Source organism: Montipora foliosa, chromosome 12 (assembly GCF_036669935.1).
Source record: "Montipora foliosa isolate CH-2021 chromosome 12, ASM3666993v2, whole genome shotgun sequence".
Lineage (NCBI taxonomy): Eukaryota > Metazoa > Cnidaria > Anthozoa > Scleractinia > Acroporidae > Montipora > Montipora foliosa.
In genome coordinates, this window is record NC_090880.1 from 292,072 (window position 1) to 314,571 (window position 22,500).

General features: G+C 38.9%; 1 pseudogene; it reads right to left on the reverse strand.

Annotated features, from left to right (window-relative positions):
* Window positions 1-13,891: 13,891 nt before the first annotated feature.
* The window catches only part of LOC137978607 (pro-epidermal growth factor-like), a 23,348-nt pseudogene continuing 14,739 nt past the window's right edge, over window positions 13,892-22,500 (reverse strand).

Sequence of the window (22,500 nt, forward strand, 5' to 3'; positions counted from 1 at the left end):
TTACACAAGGTATAATTGTTCGGATATACTTAACGTGTTCCCCTTATGACCAAAAGGGAGAAGACGTAGCTTTGAATAAACTTTTGAACATAAGAAAATTTAATTCAGCTTCTAAAGTGAATCCAATGAACTGCTTAGAGAAAATAGGACAAAAGAGGACATTGGTAACTGAAAATCTGCATAAACTGTTGGACAAGGCAATGACAAACACTGTCAAAAATAAGAGCAAAGCTAAGGTTACCGTCTGCTAAAATAGCCCAGAAATATTAAGCGTTAGATTATTTTTGTTTACGAGTAGTCTGGCTTTTACTGTATGTAAAGACATCTTAGAAAGTACTGTATGTGATGTAATTTGGAAGGTGAAGGACAAGTTTCCCTTGGTAGAGAGTTTTAGCACTTGTTTCTATAAAGGATACCTGCCATCTTGTCTGTTAGATATTAAATAAGGCATTGGGTTGTGAAACAGAGCTGTTGTTTGCTTTGTTAAGAGGAATAGAGTTGATGGAATGTTTCCTATTTTTTTCCTATTTTGGGATGAAAATGTCTATTTTTTTCCCATTTTTTGGCCAGTGTTTGGGATGAAAATGTCTATTTTTTCCCATTTTTTGGCCAGTGTCATTTGTCACTTGACACCCTGACTTAGTGAAACTTAAAGTTAACATCAAAGCTATTCTCTAAGCCAAAGTCAAAATCAAATTCATGGACTTTAAGATCCACGACAGCGACGTCGATGAAGACTTCATCTCAAAATATTATACATATATATATATATATATATATATATAATAACCCTGCTCTGTCGTAAGTCTTTCTCGATTATTCATCTCTTTCGCGTCGTTCAATGGAATGTGCTTTCATGACTTAGAAACCGTGTCAAAATCGATGCGGTTTGTAAGTATTTACACGGAACCGTTTTCGCCAGAAAATCAAAGTAGTGATGGCATAAGCGAGCCCTGCACTACGTGCTAACTTCACCAGTTTGTTCCTTCTTGTAGAGACTAGGGAGCGCTTAAAGAAGGAGTTTAAGAAACCACCACCGCTACGGCGACGAAAACTTCACTTCAAAATACTGTATAAGTTTCAGCAATTCCAATTTGTGTTTCACGATGTTTCCATCTTGTTCATGTTGTACGAAATGGGCGGCTTCCACTCGACGATGACGTGCACTTGTGAGGAGGAGGCGAGAGTTTGGTAATAAATTTTCAATTTTCTCCTTAAACATCGACACCGTTCATACCCATTTTATTCTTGGAATGTTAGTACACACTTTCCATGAAGAACGGCTCTGGGTAGTCGAGAGATTATTACATTAAAGGGATTTGATATCCTTAACAGATAACGTTCTCGTATCCATTGTTAAGCTCAGCGATATCTCATTTGAGTTATTCCCCTTTGAAGTGACCGCAGTTAAAAAAAGCTATAAAAATATTTTAAAAAAGCGTCATTCGACAGAACACGTACCTTCTTCATAAGAAGCGTAAGATGCTCCGAAATAAAGCAACGGATAAAGAATGTAGCACCGAAGAAGAGAATCCATGTCTGCAAAGTAGCAACAATTAACTGACAACATCACATAAATTCTCAATTTTAAATAAGGGCAGAAGAAGACTGACAATTAGTTATAATCACACCTGTCGATAATTTAGTTAATGATTTTCTCCTTTACTACATTTATTTGGCGCCTCAACCCTTTTGCTAAAGGTATAACAAGTTAAACAGTTTTAGAAGAGACAATAGGGCCGTTTATACGAGAGAAAATAAGCCGTGGCTTACTCTGGCCGCGGCTTACATAAGACGCGAACAACCCGTATAAATGGAACAAATCTACATTCACGGCTTTCTCAAGCCGCGGCTTATCCTGGCCTGGGAGTTAATACTCGTATAAATAGTTCCTTTCGCGTATTATGTACGCCGCGTTTATTTTCTCTAGTTTAAACAGTCCTATTGAAGAGGCGATGTGAAACAGGTAACAGACGAAGAAATTTATTGTTTTAGAGAAAATGCATAATAAATTTTTTATTTTTCAAAGAATTGCCTACGTAATTATACTCAAAAACAATTAATCACCTCCGGGTGGGTGAATATCGGTGGTTTTTTTTTTTTATGAACCAATATTCAACTCGCCTTCGGCGAATAATTTTTAAATATTTAACAAGTGACTTCTAGATACAATATTATCCCTGGTGCTAATTTAAGGGGTAAAAACGAGAATTTAAATGTCGAATAAAACACGCGGCAACGCTAATATATATAAATGTCAAGAGAAGGTGAACTAATAATCCGTTTAATAGGCCTTATCAAGGGAACTTGACCAGCGAAATCTTAAATTTCCTTTAATTTCTGTATTTTTTTTCCCACAGACGCATGTCTGACTGAGCGTAAATAATCAAGCAATTGTATGGCAAAATTTGAAATTTCAATGACCAAATTCTATAACAGGTAGGATCTTCAAATTTTTCCAGTAAAATCTTTTGGTTAGCAACTAAGTTTACCATTCACAGATGTTTCTACATTCAAGGTTTTCTCAAGTTATTTTAACGCAGATTCCCATAGAAACACTGTTATTTCAAACACGTTTGCCTACCCGTCAAGATGGCTTCCAAAACCGTAATGAGGCCAATTTGCTATCGGCAATACAGGGCCGCAGCAGGCCCGGAAAAACTGAGGGGTGCAAAGATCTTAAGCAACTTGTGTTTTGAAATTGGGTGGTTTTGGGTTTGAAGGACGCACGGAGGGGTGAAAGCCCGTTCTGTACAACACCAGAGCCCGGTATATGGCAGAGTCACGCCAACGCAATTGCCTACAGGAAATAAATTTCTATAGAGAAACAGAAATTTTTTAAAGGCCACCTAAAGTTAAAAGACTCACAATTTTTTTTTTATTTAGAAGATGATTTTTGCAACAAAGCCAAACATTTCCGCTTTTCTGGAAACAAAGATCGATTTAAGCCGAAACAATTAATGGAACAACATGATAACTCGAAGGAAATGGGTTACAGGAACTTTTCACAAGAAAACACAAAAAAAGTAATTCCAAAACGGGAACTGTTTCAAGTCTTGTCCCAAGCACACAGTCAAATTACAGGAAAGTGGCTTCAAGAAATTATGCAGAAATCAGCCAGAAGGCCGTCAACACATCCATTCTATGCACAAAAAATGCCCAACAACCAATGGCAGCTCTAATAGTCCTCCGTCTCTCGATAGAGATCGACTTGATGGTAAAATGCCTCCCTTGTACCCCAACATGCTTTTAAGAAAATTAACTTTAATCGAAAACCATTATAATTATGGCCGAGTAGTGACCAAGTTTGGAGAAGTCCAATAAGTTATTTCTCCTACAACATAAAACCTGTGCAGTGCTACATATCTTAATTTCGATTATTTCGAAGACATCTCCTTTATATGCATCTTGTAAACAGGTTATTTTGCAAAATGAGTAATTTTCTTTCAAGATAAATTCTTGTTTTTTTTAATATTGTTACAGTACAAATAATACCATTGTTACGTTTAATTGTAATGCAGTTACTTTCCAGTTGTATACTGCTCTATGTAATTAAAAATCTGAGAAACCGATATTTATATATCTTATATTGTACAAGCTATATTGCCAATGGAATGATTAAAGATTATCACTGTTTTTTCATTATGAAAAGTAGTTCTTTTTGTGAAAGAAAGAAAATGTTTTAGCTCTGACGAAGGGCTAACACTCGAAACGTCAGCTTTCAAATTTCTTTACAGTGATCAATTTACCATATCAACTCAGTTGATAAACCCTTTTGTTTATTCAACTTCCCCACTGACACTGCATAGAGCTTCTTTACAAACTAAACCCCTTTATCCTACATGAGAAAGAATTCTTTTCTTTCACCAACCATGAGCCAATATTCTTAGCCCAAAAACCAAGACAGCGGTTGTTTTAGACTAAACACTGCCAGTAAGTGATCACTCCAATCTGATTATCACTACAATGCGTGCCGATCCCTTACCTAGATTGCAGTGTATGACACTTGCAAACGGCAGACTAACCGTAAATCGCAGTAAACGCTAACCGTTTTAAAATGGTGCTCAGACGTAAATACTGCTTCTCAGCGATATTCGAAATGGGTGCTTTATAGACTTAAACACTGTTTATCAGCGCAATTTGTAGGCAGCCTGCAGTTGTCATACACCTCCTGAAATGTTAACTGTTTCAAATAAGTGTGTAAACCTAACTGAGAGCTTAACCCTAATCACTAAACTGAGAATTTAACCCTTAACACTAAAAATTACTGCTCACACGCATGAATAATTATTATTGTTTTTGATAGCATCAGAGACAAAAATTCATCATACTAATCTTAAAATGACTTCTCTAGTTTACTTATACACACTCCGTAAAATTAATTACAGAAAGATATCCAAATATATTTTAAAATGGGCAGTGTTCTAAAAAAGTTAAACCCGTTTAAAAGATAGCGTCACAGCGACATTAAGAACTCGTCTAAAAGTAGCTTGATATGTTGAAATACCGTTACATAGCCATAATATAGACCTAGACGTTCCATAGACGTAGTATTGGAGTTGTAGGATTAGGTTGGGCTCCTGATAATGTTGAGGAAAGAGGGAGTACTGCCTAACTTTAACTTTAATGAGTTTCCGGTAGGAAGAAAAATTATAAATAGATGAATAACTACAGATTTACTAAATATGTTAACCAGGGTCATAGCTAGAAAAAAATTATGACTGACGCAATGTCCATGGTTAAATTATCTTCATAGATATTTTAGGTGTTTATGATGAGTACATTTTACAGACAACAACTGAATCACGGTTTAAAAAATGGCTGAGCTAAGCAAGTGCCTCAGTTTACCTCAAACTGCCTTCGGCAAGTTTTACGATATGATTTGAATTGCAAGGGCAAGTACGATACAAGACAGACTTTTTCCCCTAAAATGAAACAGTTAAGAACAATTTGTGTTGCCTAGTCGTGTCAAATAGGAAATGTGCCACAACTACGAAAGCAGTTTGTTATTCCACATCATATGCGGGAGGAGTGTGCAAAGCGAGCACTTGTGACCAGCAATATGATTGGTTGGTTTCTTTAATTTTCTCGTTCCCAGGGTACACCTATTTTCACTCCAAAACGGCGATTCCTTCGGTCAGCACTAAATAAAAACTACTTCTAACCACTTCAGAAAGAAGCGCAGTTGATGTGAGTCGAGACCACTTCTGATCTCGAAAAAGACTGGATCGAGCATCTATTGTTTCATGTAAATCAAAGTTTTTGCCTCTTTTTATCGAAAGAGGTTCCGCTTTTACCCATAACTGAGATGCACGGCTGGAGTGAAAACAATGGGTTGTTCGATCGATCCAGTCTCTTTTAGAGATCAGTGGACTTAACTGCTTATAGGAGCCCACAGTTCGCCGACAAGCCGGCGGTTATAGAAAGAGTGCTGGCTGACTTGAGGCAATACTGAGATGTTTTTTGGGGGTGCGTTGCTAAGGATGTAATGGTTAAGTAATTTAAGAGAATTTTGCATCCAGCCAAGCATGGTTTTCTTTTTTTTTTGAAAACTGTTCTTTTTAAAGAGATAAATGACTCTGAATAACATTTTCAAACAAGACGATTTCAAAAAAATCAATGCTTAGCAATATTCTGTATTTGAGGGTGCCATGCGCAATTGATCTGGAAGTTCGTGCTGTGGTTTTTTCTGGATTTGTTTTCTTTTAACATGTAGCAGCCAAACTGTGATACGTATGTATGGGAAAGTGAAAGGGTTCTCTGGTCAGCTCACAATATGATGACGTCAGTCACCGGAAGTAACATTTCACTTCCTTAGCAACGCGCGAAAAATTCTTGTGTGGTCCCTTAGGTTTTCTAATAGCAAATAACCTAATCTCGTCCTCAGAGCTCTTCTCCTGACTGAGGGAGAGAAGAGCTCTGGGGAAACCTGAAACAAACTGTTTTCTCATTGCTTCTCGTTAAGAGCAATCAAAAGCGTCTATCATTGGTGCATTCATGTTAGCACAAGAAGTGAGCAAGCGCTGTAAGGTTCCAATAGCCAATGTTTGGCTATAAGAATCCTACGGCGCATGTGCTCCTACATAGAGTTTCCCAGAGCCTTGAGTCAATCCGAGGCTCTGGTGACGAGAATGCCAATAACCAACGTACTTTTGTGCTTTACTGATCAAAGAAGAAAAAACACCTCCACCTCATCGTCTTCAAAGGTTGAAGCTCCGGCAAGAAGAGTTAACCTGTTCTGAACCCCTGTTGGGACAATGTAGTTGTCACCAAAATTTGAGGATGAAGTGGCCGAAATCCTATCAGTTAGGAGGTCATTTTCTCCAAACGTAGGGCCGACATGTCCAACGTTATGTATCGCTTTGGAATGATCTTTTACATTGCTTTTGAAGGGCGGCAGTCCTTCGGCGTTTCGTAGCGAGAAAATAAACGCTTTCTCTGTGGCACCGAATTTCCCATTACCGTTTCCTGGCGATTGTGAAAGAAGGAAAGTCATTCATTGTACTTCAAAATTGATCAAAGAGAAATGGCGTATTTAAACGAAAAATGATAGGGCGATAATATATTCACTCTTTAGTCGCTTATGAACACTTTGACTCCCAACAGTGATAATTATGTAAACACTGTCCGGTGAACAAGTATTGAGAATGAAGATCATTATCACTTGAGGGATATTATTTTGAGATAACACCATATTCCTCTGCCTAGAATCAAACAGACCTATTTTCAGACCGATTTCAACTGTAACACGATTGGCTTAATAAATCGAGAAGGGCTTTGTTGATGGTCTTATCGCCTAATGACGAAGAAGAAGAAGCTTCTTCTAAAAAACAAACCCAATTCAAGACTTGATTGAACAAATCATACCTTATTTCAGACCAAAATGTTCAAAATCGATACCCTATTTCAGACCAAGACGGATAAAAAACAAAAAAAAAAACAAAAGTTGCAAATTTGCACAGAAAATTTATCTGATATGTTGTTGCTCTTCTGGCAGTGAATAACTTTGATGTTTAGAAGCGACGAAATCCTTTAAAATCGCGTATATGCAATAAGACAATTGCAAGAAATTTATCGCAGTAACGTAAAACCGTGATTTGAAAATAGCTGAAAGTTGAATACCTACCCCAAGGGATATCTGTGAATCCTCCAAACACGAAATCGTTTTTCTTGACAATTGTAACCGTGTTGATTGTTCCATCGCAATAACTGTGAAACTTGTATAATCAGAATCTCCGTCGGTCGAGCTTCTGTAACAGAGTTCCCACCGGGATTTATCTCCAATGACAGGCGACAGAAACATCGCAAGATGGCGCAGATAAAATCCATCACTGTATAATATCACTGAATTCATCATAGCTGACAAGAAAATTGAAAAGAATTAAGTTAGGTGAGTAAATATTTGCAAGGATCGTTAAATGAGATGATACAGTGCCGAGAGCCGTGTATCAAAAGATGTGGCATTCCCCAATCAATAGAGAGGATGAGTAGAGAGAACACATTCACCACACACGGGATACTTCCAATGATAATTTTTTTGAAGAAAACTACTTTAACTGTGCTATCCTTCCAATCCTTTGCCCTTTCACCGGAAACGGTGAATTTATGTGCGTAAACGACGTTGTTGTATGTCTGCCCTGTCGAAAAGACGTCATCAAAGTCTTTTTTCGCGAAGTTAGCACAAATAAATACACTTTTGACTTTTGACGTCTTCTTATACTTAATTCGAAATTACAAGACTGAATTCGTTTAAAAATAGTTAGAAAAAGGACAAATAACAGCCAAAGCACAACAGCTTATTTTCGAATCGCCGCTCGCTGGCAACCCAGTTTTGGAGCCAAAGTTTGTTGACAAAAACGTTGCCACAAAATTTTTTAAACGGTTTTCTGGCCCTTTAATTGCGAATTGTTATAATACACTTTACACTTTAAATAAAGTGTAAAGTGTATTATAACAACTGACGTGACGTCGGATAGTACAATTTTTTCCGCTCGCTGAATTTTTATTTGTCAATTCAAATTTCAGTAGCTCTCGCCGTATGCACGGCACCTTGTATGGAAACCGTGGCATTCCCCCAATCTTTAGAGAGGATGAGTGGAGAGAAAACATTCGCCATACATAGGACTCTTCCAATGATAATTTCTTTTAATGTAAATTTAGCTCGTAGTTATGATGCGCGATTATTTTAAAGTGATCAAAAAATCATTTCCTTTTTTTCTTCTGATTTTGAAAGCGTGTTCGCCTCACACCTAACTGGCAAAAGTTTGAGCTTTGAGTTTTATCCAAAGGCTGTTTATTTTGAGCGTAGGTTTTGGATTTCATGGTCCGCCATTACTCACGTTCAAAACTGGCCGATTGGACCTCAGAGGGTTGGATCTAGAGAAAATGACGTCATTTACTCACTAGCTTAAAATTTCAGCGTGTAAACGCAATTTATTACCCGTGCTGCATATTAATTAGGCTGCGTACACACGCATTGCATTCTTAAACTAGTGAGTGTTTGACGTCATTTTCTCCTCGACCCAGCTCTCTCAAGATTTTGAAGTTAGTAATGGCGGACCAATAAATAAGAAAATTCCAGTTAAAATAAACGGGTGTCTTTTTAAAATCAGAACTTAAAACTTGGGTGAGTTAGTGTTTAGTTAACATAGTTTTGAAATCCAAAGGAAAAACAAAATCTTTTTTTGGTCGTAGTACCACTTTAAGGAAGACACCTGATTGGTCATTGATGGCTGCGCGACTATGGGAACGAGACCTAATCTTGTTCCCAGAGCTCTCACGGTCATGTCCCGTGATAGAGTGTGATCTGCGTGCGAGATTAGTAAAAGTAAAAGATGTTTACGAGCCAAGTGGCCCATAAGAGCCGGAGCTTATCCCGGTTTCTGTGGCATGAAGCGACTAGGAGTAATTTTACTCCCCCCTAGATGGGATGCCAGTTCATCGCAGGGCTATCCCCAGCATTTTGCCGGTACCCATTTATACACCTGGGAGGAGAGAGGCACCGTGAGAGTAAAGTGTCTTGCCCAAGAACAAAACACAATGTCCCCGGTCAGGACCCGAACCCGGACCCGCTCAATCCGGAGTCGAGAGATTAGACCACTCCAAAATAACTTTCACATTATGGCGCGAAGCTTAAAACAGATTGAAAAAAAAAAAACTGGATAATAAAAGGGAGCATGGGGATGTGTTCTGTCTCCTCATAATCTCTTGGTCCTTGCTATTACTGGATTAGTTTTGATGAGAAAAATTCCGGTCAGGTTTGCATGAGGGGCGATATTCAATTCCAAGGTTTATTACAACCATTTAGAAATCACTGCTGATCCTTGCAATCTGATTGGTTCTCAGCAACGCGATTTATTTCCAAATCGCACTATTTCTTGCTCTAAATCGCAGCATTTTCCCAGCCAATGAGAAAGGAACACTAAAACAAAACAACCAATCAGATTCCAAGGCTTCTTTAAGGTAACCAATCAAATTGCAGGAAGGGGGAGGGGGAGGGGGAGGGGGAGGGGAGCACTCACTTTAGCATGAAACATGAAAAAGTCGATTTATTCATCCCCTTTTCTTTGATTGTTCTTATCTTGCCGTATCTGATCGGATTGAGCGAACCTTTTTATCAGGTACGGGTACGCGTCTGAAATCATAGCACATCATAGCAAGATTCGAATTGCAATCATGAGGCATTGTTACAAACTTCTCTTTCAGGACATGAGAGATCTATTATATTTTGTTATCATCGGTCAACTGCTTGCCAGCTGGCATGTATCTGCCAGGATGATCAGCGCTAAAACTAGAAAGCAGACGCGTGCGCAGACTGGCGACACACATGAGAGAGGTGAAGTGTTACTGAGGCTCATTGTGTTTTAGCTACGGCGCACTTACGAGGGCCAACAAGCCCGAAACAGCTGTCTACGTCTGAAGAGAATGTCTTCGTGAACGTTGTTTGATCTGTCCGAACAGTAGCGTGTTTATGCTTATCACTGTTTGTGTTGATCCAACGTAATGCATAGATCATTACACGGCGTGGTAGTCTTTAGTGTTAAATGTTTATTAAACCTTTCAAGTCACCGGTAAGTTCTGATCTTCAAGTTAAAGTGAAAGATAAATTTTAGAATAGAATTAGAGATGGTAAAGGCCAAATGCGACCGCAGTTTGGTATAGAAATGAACAAATCCAGAAAGGTAGCGCCGGTTAATCAGTATTAAGTGTAAATCCCATTTCTTCAAAAGTAGTCCTTCAACCGACAAACTAGAACTGAATAATCGTAGGGGGCCAAGGAAAATTTAGAATTATTTTCACGCGTGATTCCAAAGTCTTGATAAAATTTCGAGACTTTAAAAAAACGAGTGAAAATAAATCATAATAAGTTACGAGGTACCCATAAGATTACTTGTTCATACTTTTAAGGGCCAAATTTTAAACTTCGTAATAATCATAACCAAGCCAACGAACTAGCTAGTAGCATTTTAGGTAGCGTTTACAAGGTCACGGTTTCACTTTTAACCGCATCGCTTTTGATGCGGTTACGTTTTCCGTTTACACGGCACCGGCCGGGTTCGTTATCATGTTGAAAGCGGATTGTTTTGAAAAAACGATGTCAAAAGTGGAGCTTTTGACAAACAATACGGTTTCGAGTATGGAGTACGGCTGTTTTAGGTTTGGTACCAAAACAACAAGCGAAGATTTAAATTGGTGAATCTATAAGCTAGCTCACAGTGCAATGATTGCATGTTATGAAAAGCAAATCATGATAATGTCAAATTTTGCAATAAAAATGTTAATGTAGTAGAAAAGAATTATAATAAAGCACAATAGTATCTTACAATAAAGAGAAAGCTCGCGTTTTATTGGCTAATTGTGTCGGTTACCATGACTACACCTATATCCTCACATGTGAAAGATAAAAATGATATGTTGACTGCGCGCGGTGAAGACATGATTTTTTAGTAAAAGGAGAAATCCTGGTATTTCATAAATATCTATATAATAAAATAAAATTCAGTACAAAGTTAAAATTCTCAGGAGCGGACTCAGAGCCACCTTAAAATTGTCCAATTATGAAGGTGTCTGAATCCGCTCCGCGGCTCACGCTCCTTTAAACCATGCCAACGGAATCCTTTTATCTCAAACATTTAATTTATTGAAACAGGACGCGAACAGCGAATATAGAAAGAACTTATGAAGGGGTAGTTTCTAAAGAAACTGTGGTGCTGCGTCGGTGGGGAAGTAGTATACAAAAATTTGGTTTATCAACGGAGTTGATAATGTAAATTGACCACCGTACAGAGATTCTAAAAGCTGACGTTTCGAGCGTTAGCCCTTCGTCAGAGCGAATCCACGAAGGGCTCTGACGAAGGGCTAACGCTCGAAACGTCAGCTTTTAGAATCTCTGTACGGTGGTCAATTTACATTATCAACTCCGTTGATAAACCAAATTTTTGTATAGAAAGAACTTAGCTCAACAGTGATGAAGACACTGGGACAAATGTCAACACATGCGTTGGATCTTGAATCGGAACTTGGTAAGTCGGATTCATAATTCTTCAAACTAGAGCAGCAACAAACGATGATAAATAACATGTTGGATTACAAGACCACCGTTTTCAGTGTCCACTAACTTCATCATTGAGAAAGGAGGGCTTCCAAGCCAGATTTGGGCAACTCGCTGCTTGAAAGTATATGTCTCTAACTGAGACGGTACTCGGAGTTGTTGATGGAAGAGTTATTTGTCAAAGTCGATTTGCTTTTGCAAGCGAAATTAAGGGGTTGATTGAGCAGTTGAGCACTTTAAAGGAAGGAGAGAGGGAGGGGATGTGTTCAGTGATGTTGTGTTGTGGTTTACTCTTCAAATTGTTTGTCATTCATTCAAGTCGACTCACCGAAAATCCGTGCGCAATGTGAACACTGTTATTGCCAATTTTGAAGCTTTCCAATGCAGTAGGGACCGGCTAAGTTATAGCCGCCGTTTCAACGACCATGCATGCGCCCCTTCCCCCATAGACTCTCAGAGACGCCACTTGCGGTCTGGACCCTAATGATGAAAGAAATTGAGCCTCGCCATTTTAGTTAACGATGATGTCGCAGTCAATTAGTAGGTAGTAAACTGGCTATCTAGAACAACGAAGAATTACGTTTTTGCAAACGTTGCCTGTGTAGCACTTATATTTGAACAGACTTAACTGATTAGATTGTAATTTGAAGTGCTAGGTTTCTACCCCGTATGATCCATGTGAGCGTTAGCCCTACTAATGGAAATGGGCCCACACAAGGCCAGAGGGAAACTCTGATCAGAGTTTTTCTCTGTCCTTATGTGGGACCATATCCGTTCCGTTATCATCGGATCATTATCACATCGTTTTTTATAAGTGTCGGGGCCACCCAGTCCTACCAGCAAAATACAGCATCGACTGAAGTTTTTAACTTTCAAAACTTGCCCCCTAAATTGTACAGACACAGAAAGGCTAAGAGAGACAAATTTTCCATGATAAAAGCTTGTTCAGAAATAAAAGTCTAAATTAACAACACACAACACGGCTTCTCTTTCGTATCTGGCTAGAAATTTTCTTCTCGCTTTTTCCGCCGGCCGCGCTTCACCCATTTGATGAGGACCAGTCTCGTGCATCTCAAGTTGCCTTGTTCATGCCCAAAAAGAATTCTGGGTAATTCTGCCATTCCATGACAAGGGCAGACCCCCGATTCTCATTTCATAGATGATATATCTATTTATTAAAAACTGGATCATTGGATACTGCAATTGGAGAGTTTTGATTGGCTAAGTCATCATGGGTTATCAGCCATTATACCATGATCTAAAAACACGGCAAGCATGATTTTTTGGGCCTTTTTATTTTTATTGTAGTCTAGTTTTCTATATTTTGGGGGCGTTTTTTAATAAAACAATTAGTCCACTCGCGCTTGTTGGATATGAGATGATTATAGCGCCTCGTTGGCTATCTATCATCTCATATCCAACGCGTGCTCGTGGAATAATTGTTAAGTATGCGCGTGCATGGTACTGTAAGGAGCCAATTACCCTGATAGCTTATAGCCCATAAGTGTGGTGTGAATCGTGCGAGGAGCACTATATACAGCCACGTTGATTTCCCGCAAATATATAGTGCTGGCCGTCCTAAAAATAAGGGCCGCATTTCATCGCAGATCAAGACTTCTGAATTATGGACTGCTGGTATTGTAGAGTTGCTTGTGGCAATAATAACTTCAGGGATCAATCACCATGCAGCACAAATCTCTCCCATGACTTCGGTATCGACCATTGCCGTTATTTGTTTATTGAAAATTTCCCGATAGTTCCAGGCTATATTATGAATTCCTCAGAAAAAAAAGAAGAATGCGCCTTTTCGTCGCACAGCGACGCTCATCACTTTAGGGTTGACGGATCGCTGACCGTTGGCGTTTACGCCTTTGTAAGCTGAACTGGTCGAGGAGGTGTGGAAGTATGGCGATCTCGTAACACACCACTGTTACATTGCACACAAATCGACCATGTTTTTTTTTTTTGTTTCTTTCTTCCCATACACCTCCTTGCCTACTACATGATACAGATGCACGAAATGTCTCCAGGTCGTTAAGTAATGTATTACACAGCAAAACCTGGTTTTAAAAGGTTACGGAGAAGAAGTCTCGGGTTTCTTGTCTCTTCTTAACCTTATAATCACTCGAAGATGGTAGACACTCATGTCTCATGAGGAATCTTCTAGTAATAAACTTCTTGAGTTGAACAGCCTTTAATAAGAATCAAAGGCGAGATATTTGTCGCTGAGCGTGGATTTACGGTAAACCCACCAATATATATTAATCCCAGGGGGGTTGGCGGGTTAACACGCGGGTTGGTCGGACGGGATGGGTAGGTGAGAGCACCTTGTTCAGTTGACGGGGGTCGGTGGGGGGACCCTAGCTATTGAGATTAGTCTCTCTAAACATGAACATAAATAGGTGAAAGAGCAAAACGTAAGGAATGTTTAGGATAAATAGATCATGCCAAACCAAAACTGATGATTCTTTTGAAATTGCTTTATTTACCCGACACCTTACAGAAAATGAAAGTTTCAAATGCAAACTAATTTTTCTAGGTTCTGAACTGAATCACATTATCTCTTATCAATCACATAACAGGTTGTCTCTCCGATGACTTGACTTCAGTATCTACCGTTGTCAGTATTTTTTTATTGAGATTTGCACGCTAGTTCCCGGCTATATTATGAAACCCTTAGAAAAATGAAGTAGGCGTCACTTTAGCGCAATCCAACGCTCATCAGCCTAGGGTTGACGGGGCGGTGACCGCTGGCGTTGAAGGCCACGCCTTTGTAACCTGAATGGGTGGAGGCTGTGCGGAAGTAGGGCGATGACTCATCACTACACCAATGGTAACAACGTTTGTAACAATTGCGAGTAAAACCAGACACAAAGAAGCCAGTGTAGAAAGAATGGTCGCAGATCAACAGCTGGTAGGAGTAGGCAGTAGAGGCTCCTACGGCATCCCACAATCCTAAAGCACTTCCATTCTTACCATACTGAGCTGCGGCTTTAACTGAGAAGTTGGATTTTCGCTTGAAATAAGCTTTTTTTATCCAGTCTGGTGGTCGACGAACATGATTTCTGTAAACTAATTAACAACGAAAAAAAACGTTATTTGGATTGCGGTTTGTCAGAGTTACTCTTACTTTGTCAACTGAAGATCAAAATATAGGTTTCAACTCGGAAATTTGTGATTTTTCCAAGGTTGCAAGATTTTTACGCATTAGAAAGGTTTCATTTCTTTCTTTTATAAGTCATATGCATGTCATTTATATTGTTTGTTTGTTTGGCTGTTGTGCTCTTGGATTTATCGATTTGATCAGCAATTTTTTTTGAAAATGATATTATTAATGCAGTCGGTAGAAGGTAGAGGTTTCTGACTGTTCTTGACCAGACAGGGAAACCTGTCTATGATTTTAAAATATAAATTCTGAATGGTCTTCATGTGAGACCGACAAGTTGCGTCAGTGTTTATTATGTTGAAAATTGGGAGTTATTTAGCCTCGAAAAAATTATAAACTACGTGTGCTGTTATTGGTTTATTACGACATTTGATCTAGCAACATACCGGAATGTTGTTGCAATCAGTCCTGTAGCCATCACTTCCATAAGGAGTCTTAGCATTGTATGTGACTTCCATGCGGGGTTTGGCGTACTCATCGGTTGTGTAGCACATGGTCCATCCTCCATTATATGACGTCATATCACAGTATGCTTGGAATGCGTTTGACGGGCTTCCTCCATCCGGGTTCAACAAATATATGCCATCGCCGCGCGAAAGCCCTCTTGTCTTGATATCCAAGCAATCTTTGCCTAGAAGATGCAAGAAACACCGTAAGAGGTTCGATTTAGGTTTGATCCCTTGGGTACGATGAAAGGTGGCCAATTTCATGACATAAATACGAAACGGGAATTTCTCAGGGGCGAGAGCTCACACATTTAGTCCATAAGATTTATAGACAAAAATCAATCACTTGAGAATCACTTGCTGCAATTAAAGAAAGAAACTGGTTTACGGATACTGACCATGACTTGATCCACGCATAAGAGAATTTAAGGCAGGCTTTGGTAGATTGGATTATTACAGGGTGTTAGCTTAGTAAATCTCGAAAAGCAGAGATTTAGCGTAATAACAAACAACAGTTTAAATGAACCAGGTTTTTGTTCTTTGCTTTGATAATTTGTTCCATTCCCGTCTCCCTTTTTAATTCAACTATTTAATTTTTTTTTGTCACGATTCTTTTTTTTTTCTTTTTTTCTCTTCTCCTACTATTACGGAACCTTTCTCTGTACCACATATTTATTACATTTTTTTTCAGTTTTTTTTTTCCGTGTCGGTAAAAGTCTTCCCTTTCACTCCCCTGGTAAGAGGGGGCCCTTGTGCAATTTCTCTGGTGGACACAGTAGAATCATTAACTTAGCCTGTAATGGCGTCGAAAGTCATGTAACGCGGATGGCGTTTTAGTGGATCCTTAAACAAAATATACCCTTATGGAGCTCAATGATGGAAAGTCAGTTGGATAAACTGGGCAGGCGGTGAAAAACCAACACCTGGAAAATCAAAAGCGACGAGTAATGGACTCCGACAACAATCTATCGCCCGTCGAGCCGAAATGAAAGTGAGCTGTATATACCTGAAGTACATGGTAATTTGACACCATTGAGTTTCTTGTCTTCACGCACGCAATGAAATAGGAAGAGGCTTTCGCCTCTAAGAGCAAATATGTTGTTTGTTTCAATAAATTTTCGCTGGAAAAGGATTCTGTGGTATTTTTTGCCTTTGTGAATTATAATATCATGTTGTGTATTGAATTTTCCAGCTTAAGGTTGAAATGTGATATGGGAGAAGTTTTTTAGTATTGCTCTGTAAGCAGGAAGGGTTCACAGGCCTGTTGGAAGCGTGCTTGAGTTTCAACAAAATGAGCCCCAAAATCAGTGAAAAATTGTGACGCAGATGAATAATAAAGTAGCTGCTATTTCCAAAATAATGGAATTACCTGGTGATAAATAACCTCATCTTGGAGAGTAAATTTTTGACTTTGCAGAAACAATGGTGGGCGATTGTGATCTTTGTTTTGAATTCGCTCATTTATTGTCAAACTTTATAACACTTAAACAAAAAAAGAAACTTACGAAAACCCGGTATCTTGCCATCATTTGACACAGATACTTCACTGTTTGGCAAGTAAACATGCCGCGGTAACTTAATCACGGCGCCCGCTGAATTCCGGCGATGTCACTTTCGATTTTGCGATTTATTTGTGCAGCCAAAACGTACAATAACAAAATTGAACGTAGCAAAAATCTCCCAAAATGTTTGTCACTGATCGTAACTGTTTATCTTCTATATTCACGGTTCAAAATTAATGTTGTTTTCATGTCGTAAATATGTTATTCTCGAGCGACCGTCCTGGAAACTTCCTTCTGCTCTTTCTAAAAACTGAATATCAATTTACTTTTGCCTCAATACTTGTTTTTGCATAAAGCAAGCTAACAAAATCTGTACCTTGCTGAGTTCGCATTTGTTAGCGTTAATAGTATTTTCGGTTCGATGCTTCTGTTTCGTGCGGGTATATTGTTTTGGTCTCCGATCCAAACACTAACCTCGCCGAACAGGGATAAACTTCAGTGAACTTCGGTATTACAAAGCTGTCAGATGCTCAGAGTGCACGCTTAAACTTATGGTGAAAAGAAGTTTATCAACATGTCAGCCTAGAAGCCAATGTTTCTCAATTCCCATTTATTTTCTTCAATCTTTCTGGGTTCATTACTTTGCTAGTAACCACATGTCTTCTCAGACTATAGCTATTTACCCAAGACTTCTACCATGGCACTACAATGATAGACAATACCAAAACAATATCGTGCACTGTTAGAGCTACATATTACGCAAGGACAGATCTGTTTCGTCGTACGAACGTGCGAGGACCTGTGAGCCAAAGAGCCTCTTCTGGTATTAATGACCCCCCAACCTGAAAAAAATTGTCTGGAGCGGTGCACGTACCACAGGCAACTCAGTGTACCCTCACGGAGGGTCTAGTTGTGTTTTAGACTCCCTAAAAAATCCAGGCCCCTGTTTTTTAACTACATCAGCACAAAAAGAAAAATCCGTTTTTTAGACAGTTGATTAAGACTGAAACCACAGTAGTTACAAAAATTCCAACTGGTTTGAAAAAAAAAAAAAGGAACTGGTTTTAAAAAATTCAAACCAAAAACAAAATTAAACCACAATACAATACATACTTAATTGACCGCTTCCCGTAGGGGCTTCTCAGGGCCAGTGAAACACAATGAAACGACGGAAGCGAATAACAACAACTACTGTTAAGAATCCCAACTTACAATTGCAGCTGGGAAGTTGAACCAGGGACTACCAGGAACAAATTCAACGAGCGGTCAGAACGGGTCTTGAACCCGGGTCTTCGGATTTCAAGGCAAGCGCCTAACCACTTGGCCACACTGCCTCCTGAAGACCACAACTACAACATATCCACTTGTCTACAACAACTTTAACTTCTGTAGTCTCACAGGAAAAGGCGCCTTCTATCACTCGTCTTCTTTTTCTTTTATCACTTCTTACTTACAGGACACAATTCCACAACAACCACTACACCGTTTGAATTAAAGGGGCTAGGTCACGCTATTTTAGGTAATTTTGTTTAATTTTGTTAATTATGAGCTCTAAACGTCAAATTGGCAGAGCAAGAGTCTTTCATTTGCAAAATCACGGCCACATAACAACTGAGAATGATTTTCAAGCTTTGTAAATGACATTTTGATATAGACTGATATCAATTTGAAAAAAGGTAGGCCGACGTTTTTCAAATTTACCCAAATTCAATTCATTTCAATCCTCTCCAGTTTTGTCCATCCATGTCCCTTCTTGGCTTCTCTGTGCTTTGTTAGAGTTCTTCTATAGTGTTTAACAGTTATTTTGATATTTTAGTTAATTGTATGACCATTCGATCACTGCTGATAATGCCTAAAATAGCATGACCCAGCCCCTGTAAGGACGTTCATGCATTTTTTCTTGTTTTTCTAGAAGGTGATTAGTGGCAGAATATTAAGAATAATTGTTTTAGTATATATATACTCACGAGGTAATCTCAGCAACAATTGCAGAAGAAAACCATCCAAAGTCGATTTAATTGACATCTCAATTCGTGCGTGGAAAACGTGCAAGCAGCACAAAGCATGCGCGAAATTGTTTACAGAAGAATTAACATGTCAAATCTAAATAACCTTTGTTAAAATCCTCGTCACAAAGGTAGACAGCAAAATGGTCATTTAACACCGTTTAAATCAGCAATATAAATCGAAAGTCCACTTGTTAAAGCATTTTCACCGTTTGATCAAAGTTTTAGAGGTTCATTTGAAATGGAAATTGAAGGAGTGCAGTTGGTAAAGGATCCACATGAAATGGCGGCTCTAAGTTATTAACGTGAGCGTCGGGTTGTTCTAAAATGACCTGTCTTGTTTCCTTGCAGCCATGTAGGACATTCTTAAACATTTATTTAAACTCCTCAATTTCAGTAACAAATGCGCTTTGCTGAGCGGCCATCCCTACAAAATAGAATTACTCCGAGTGAAACAAATTGTTGGCGTGAAGATTGTTTAATTGTCAGCAATAATTATGTGGAAAACCACTGGTTGGCAAAAGTTATTAAATCTTCTTTCACCTGTGAAAAAAAAACTTTCATACCAAATTTTGTGGTCCTCTTTGTATTCTGTAGCACAGCATCATTCTGTATTCTCGATATTTCCGATTCAGATGCTGGCGAGCTCGAGTTTACGCCGGCCGTTTTGTTTTGTTTGGATCACGCATTATTCACTCCGTGGCCGTGAGGAGTGAATAATGCTTAATTACTCCGAGATAGCGAACCAATCAGATTGCTTGAGACACCAAGATCACTGAGCAAGTATATACTAATACAACATATTTATTTTTGGTATCGCTGACTAATGCTGACTGACCAGAATGACTCTAGAAAGTTCTAGCATGTAGAATAAAATTAAAATACTCCGGAAAGTGTCTAACCTCATGACACTAATGTAAAGTTTTGCCGAATAACAGCGTTGAACAGCATTTGGGAGAAGAGAAATGAACTCTTTGGTTAATTGTTATGTGGGATTATAGCGTTAATCGGCTTTTGAACAACCGAGCCAAGGCTTTTGGAAATGGAAAGAGAATGAGTAGGCCGATTATTTGAGTCGTATCATTGATTCCGACGATGGGATATCAAATCTTAAATTGTTAAGTAGAAAATAAGTGTGGACCTTTCGATATAGAACGAATGGCTTGTCAATATAATTCACATTTGTCCAGGTTCAACTCGAAATTTTGATGTCCAGGTACTGAGGCTGCTGATTGATGTGGAGTATTTTTAAATACCATCGTGGAAACTTGTAAAGCAAATATCTGTTTACTGGTTTTGATCGGAATCAACGCCGTTAACAACATTTTTAAATGTGAACAACCATTCTAACCATATGGTTGGGTCACGGAATATGGACTTTGGACTTGGATCTCGGAATTGAACTGGACATTGACCAAGGCATTGTAGCCAAAAAAAAAAATCACTAAAATACTGTGAGTTTTAAAGGAAATCGGCTAATATTCCTTCAATCAAAGTGTAGACTTCCCGTAGCCTCTTGTCCCAAGCAATACAACATGGCGAAGATCACAAGATCGACGGGTGTCAAAACATCACGTGACTAATGGGCACACAAGGCGTGCAAAACAAAACTGTCCGCATCAGTCTCGATTGTACCCTCAATCATTAGGATAGACTTTACCTGAGCAGTTTCTTCCGTCTCCTCCATATCCTTTTTTGCAAGTGCAATTGTAAGAGCCTATGGTATTTGTACAGTTGGCATTCACGTGACAGTTGTTTTCAGATGAACACTCGTCAATGTCTGGAAGCAAATGAACAAAACAAAACAAACTTGAGGACTTCATTTTCAAACAAAGCAACATGGCGACGACAACTCGTTGTGTGGGAAAACATTACGTGACTAACGGGCATGCAAGGCGTGCAAAACAAAACTGTAAGCATCCGTCGCGATAATATCTTCGTTACACTTTTTTGACTATACCTGAGCAGTTTCTTCCGTCTCCGGTAAATCCTTCTTTGCAAGTGCATTTGTAAGATCCTTTGGTATTCGTACATGTGACATTCACGTAACACTCGTTTTCAGAAGAACACTCGTTAACGTCTGGAACAAGTTAAACATCGGGAAAAATCAATAGTTAGTTATTCAAGCTCTTTCAGTGAGAGTGCGTCTTTCAAAGCTCCTGTCTCGATCTTGCAACAAAAACTATCTACTACCGATCTCGCAGTTAATTAGATCTCTGTCGGCGGTCATGATGGAGATGGAATTAGATTAAATTATCTATTCTTGGATTGCATCCACGTGATAAGACGGCCATGTTGTGTACAAAACAATAGAAAATGGCCCCACAAGTTTTGCATAACAATAGAGTCAAATTCCCAAAAGACATTTTACTGCATTGTTCTGCACACCAACATGGCCGCCGTGACGTCAGATGCAAATCGTCAATTAACATGGAAATATCCGAGAATTCTTATTTGCGAATCAATAATTATACACAGGCAACCCAACAATTGAGATCACTCATTAAGTTAATTGCTTTAAATAATACTATATCGATCGTATTTTTGAAAGAAGCTCTCAATTCTCTGCAAGTTGATGTAGATTAAATTCGCCATTGTTTTGGACCAGGTCGTCCCAAATGTGTGCTTTGGACATGATAAAGTAAACGATTGAAATACAATTACCGGCTAGATATCAGGCTATTAAACTTTAAAATGGCACGCCGTTCGATTCTTTGGCATCCGTTAAGTTACTCTCGGAGCCACGTGGCTTAAAGTAATTAACAGAACATTTCGTAAGGCTCAATTTTTGAGATGGGATCTTAACGTTTGGGTGAATTTATACTAGAGACGCATCATCCTAGAGATGGGTCATCCGTCTGCGACGAACTTGGGCAAAATAAGATACTTCGTCTGATAATTTGTATATATATATAAACGGCCGAATTTATACTAGAGAAGAATAACTCGTTTAGGATTATTTCGTCTGCAATTCGTCTAGATATATACATCTGGTGTTTATTGTGTCCAGAATTGACTCCAATTAGACGCACTCTCAATTTTGACGTCCAACATGAATTTCCCTTTAAGGCTAACCATTTGCTACCTATTTTCAACAAAAAGGTAAGGAAAAAATTAGCGTTATTTTTAGCTTTGGGTAAATGCAGCAGTTAATCTTTACTTTTTATTGAGCAGCATTTGGGAGATACATTGTGACATTAATTGTCTTATTCCGAGACACGAGTGATGTTGAAGTTGGCGAGAAGTGCAAAGGGACACTTCGTGATGCTTATTAAAAACGTCGTGCATCTAATTAGGGTCAATCCATCACAGCTTGTGTTGTGCTTGAGTAGCGTCCCGTTTTCACAAAACGCAAGCGAACGCAATCATAAGCCCAAGCACAAAGAAATGGATACATTTTGATCGTTGCGCTTGTACTTATACTTGCGCCAGGCTCTTTTTCACGGTAAATTAAGCATTCTTGTACTTGCGCTTATGCTTGTGTTTGTTCTTGCGTCAGGCCCCTTTTCACGGTGAATTAAACAATATTGTGCTTGCGTCGTTAGTGAAAACCAGGTTTTAGAGAACCTCATTCCCAGGACCTTCTCGTTCCCAGTCCTGGCAACGAAATTGGGTATTTGCCAGGAAAAAAAATGGGTGGAGGGGTGGGTTAGGCGCGCTTTGCAAAAAAATACATCGTTATTCATACCTTCGTGGCAGAGGTCACCACCGAATCCAGGAGGGCATAAACAGCGATATCTTTTCTGTGTAAAACCGGATTGACATGTTCCACCGTTTTTACACTGACATTTGCTACAGGCGTTCTGAACAAGAAAAAGAAAATATACAT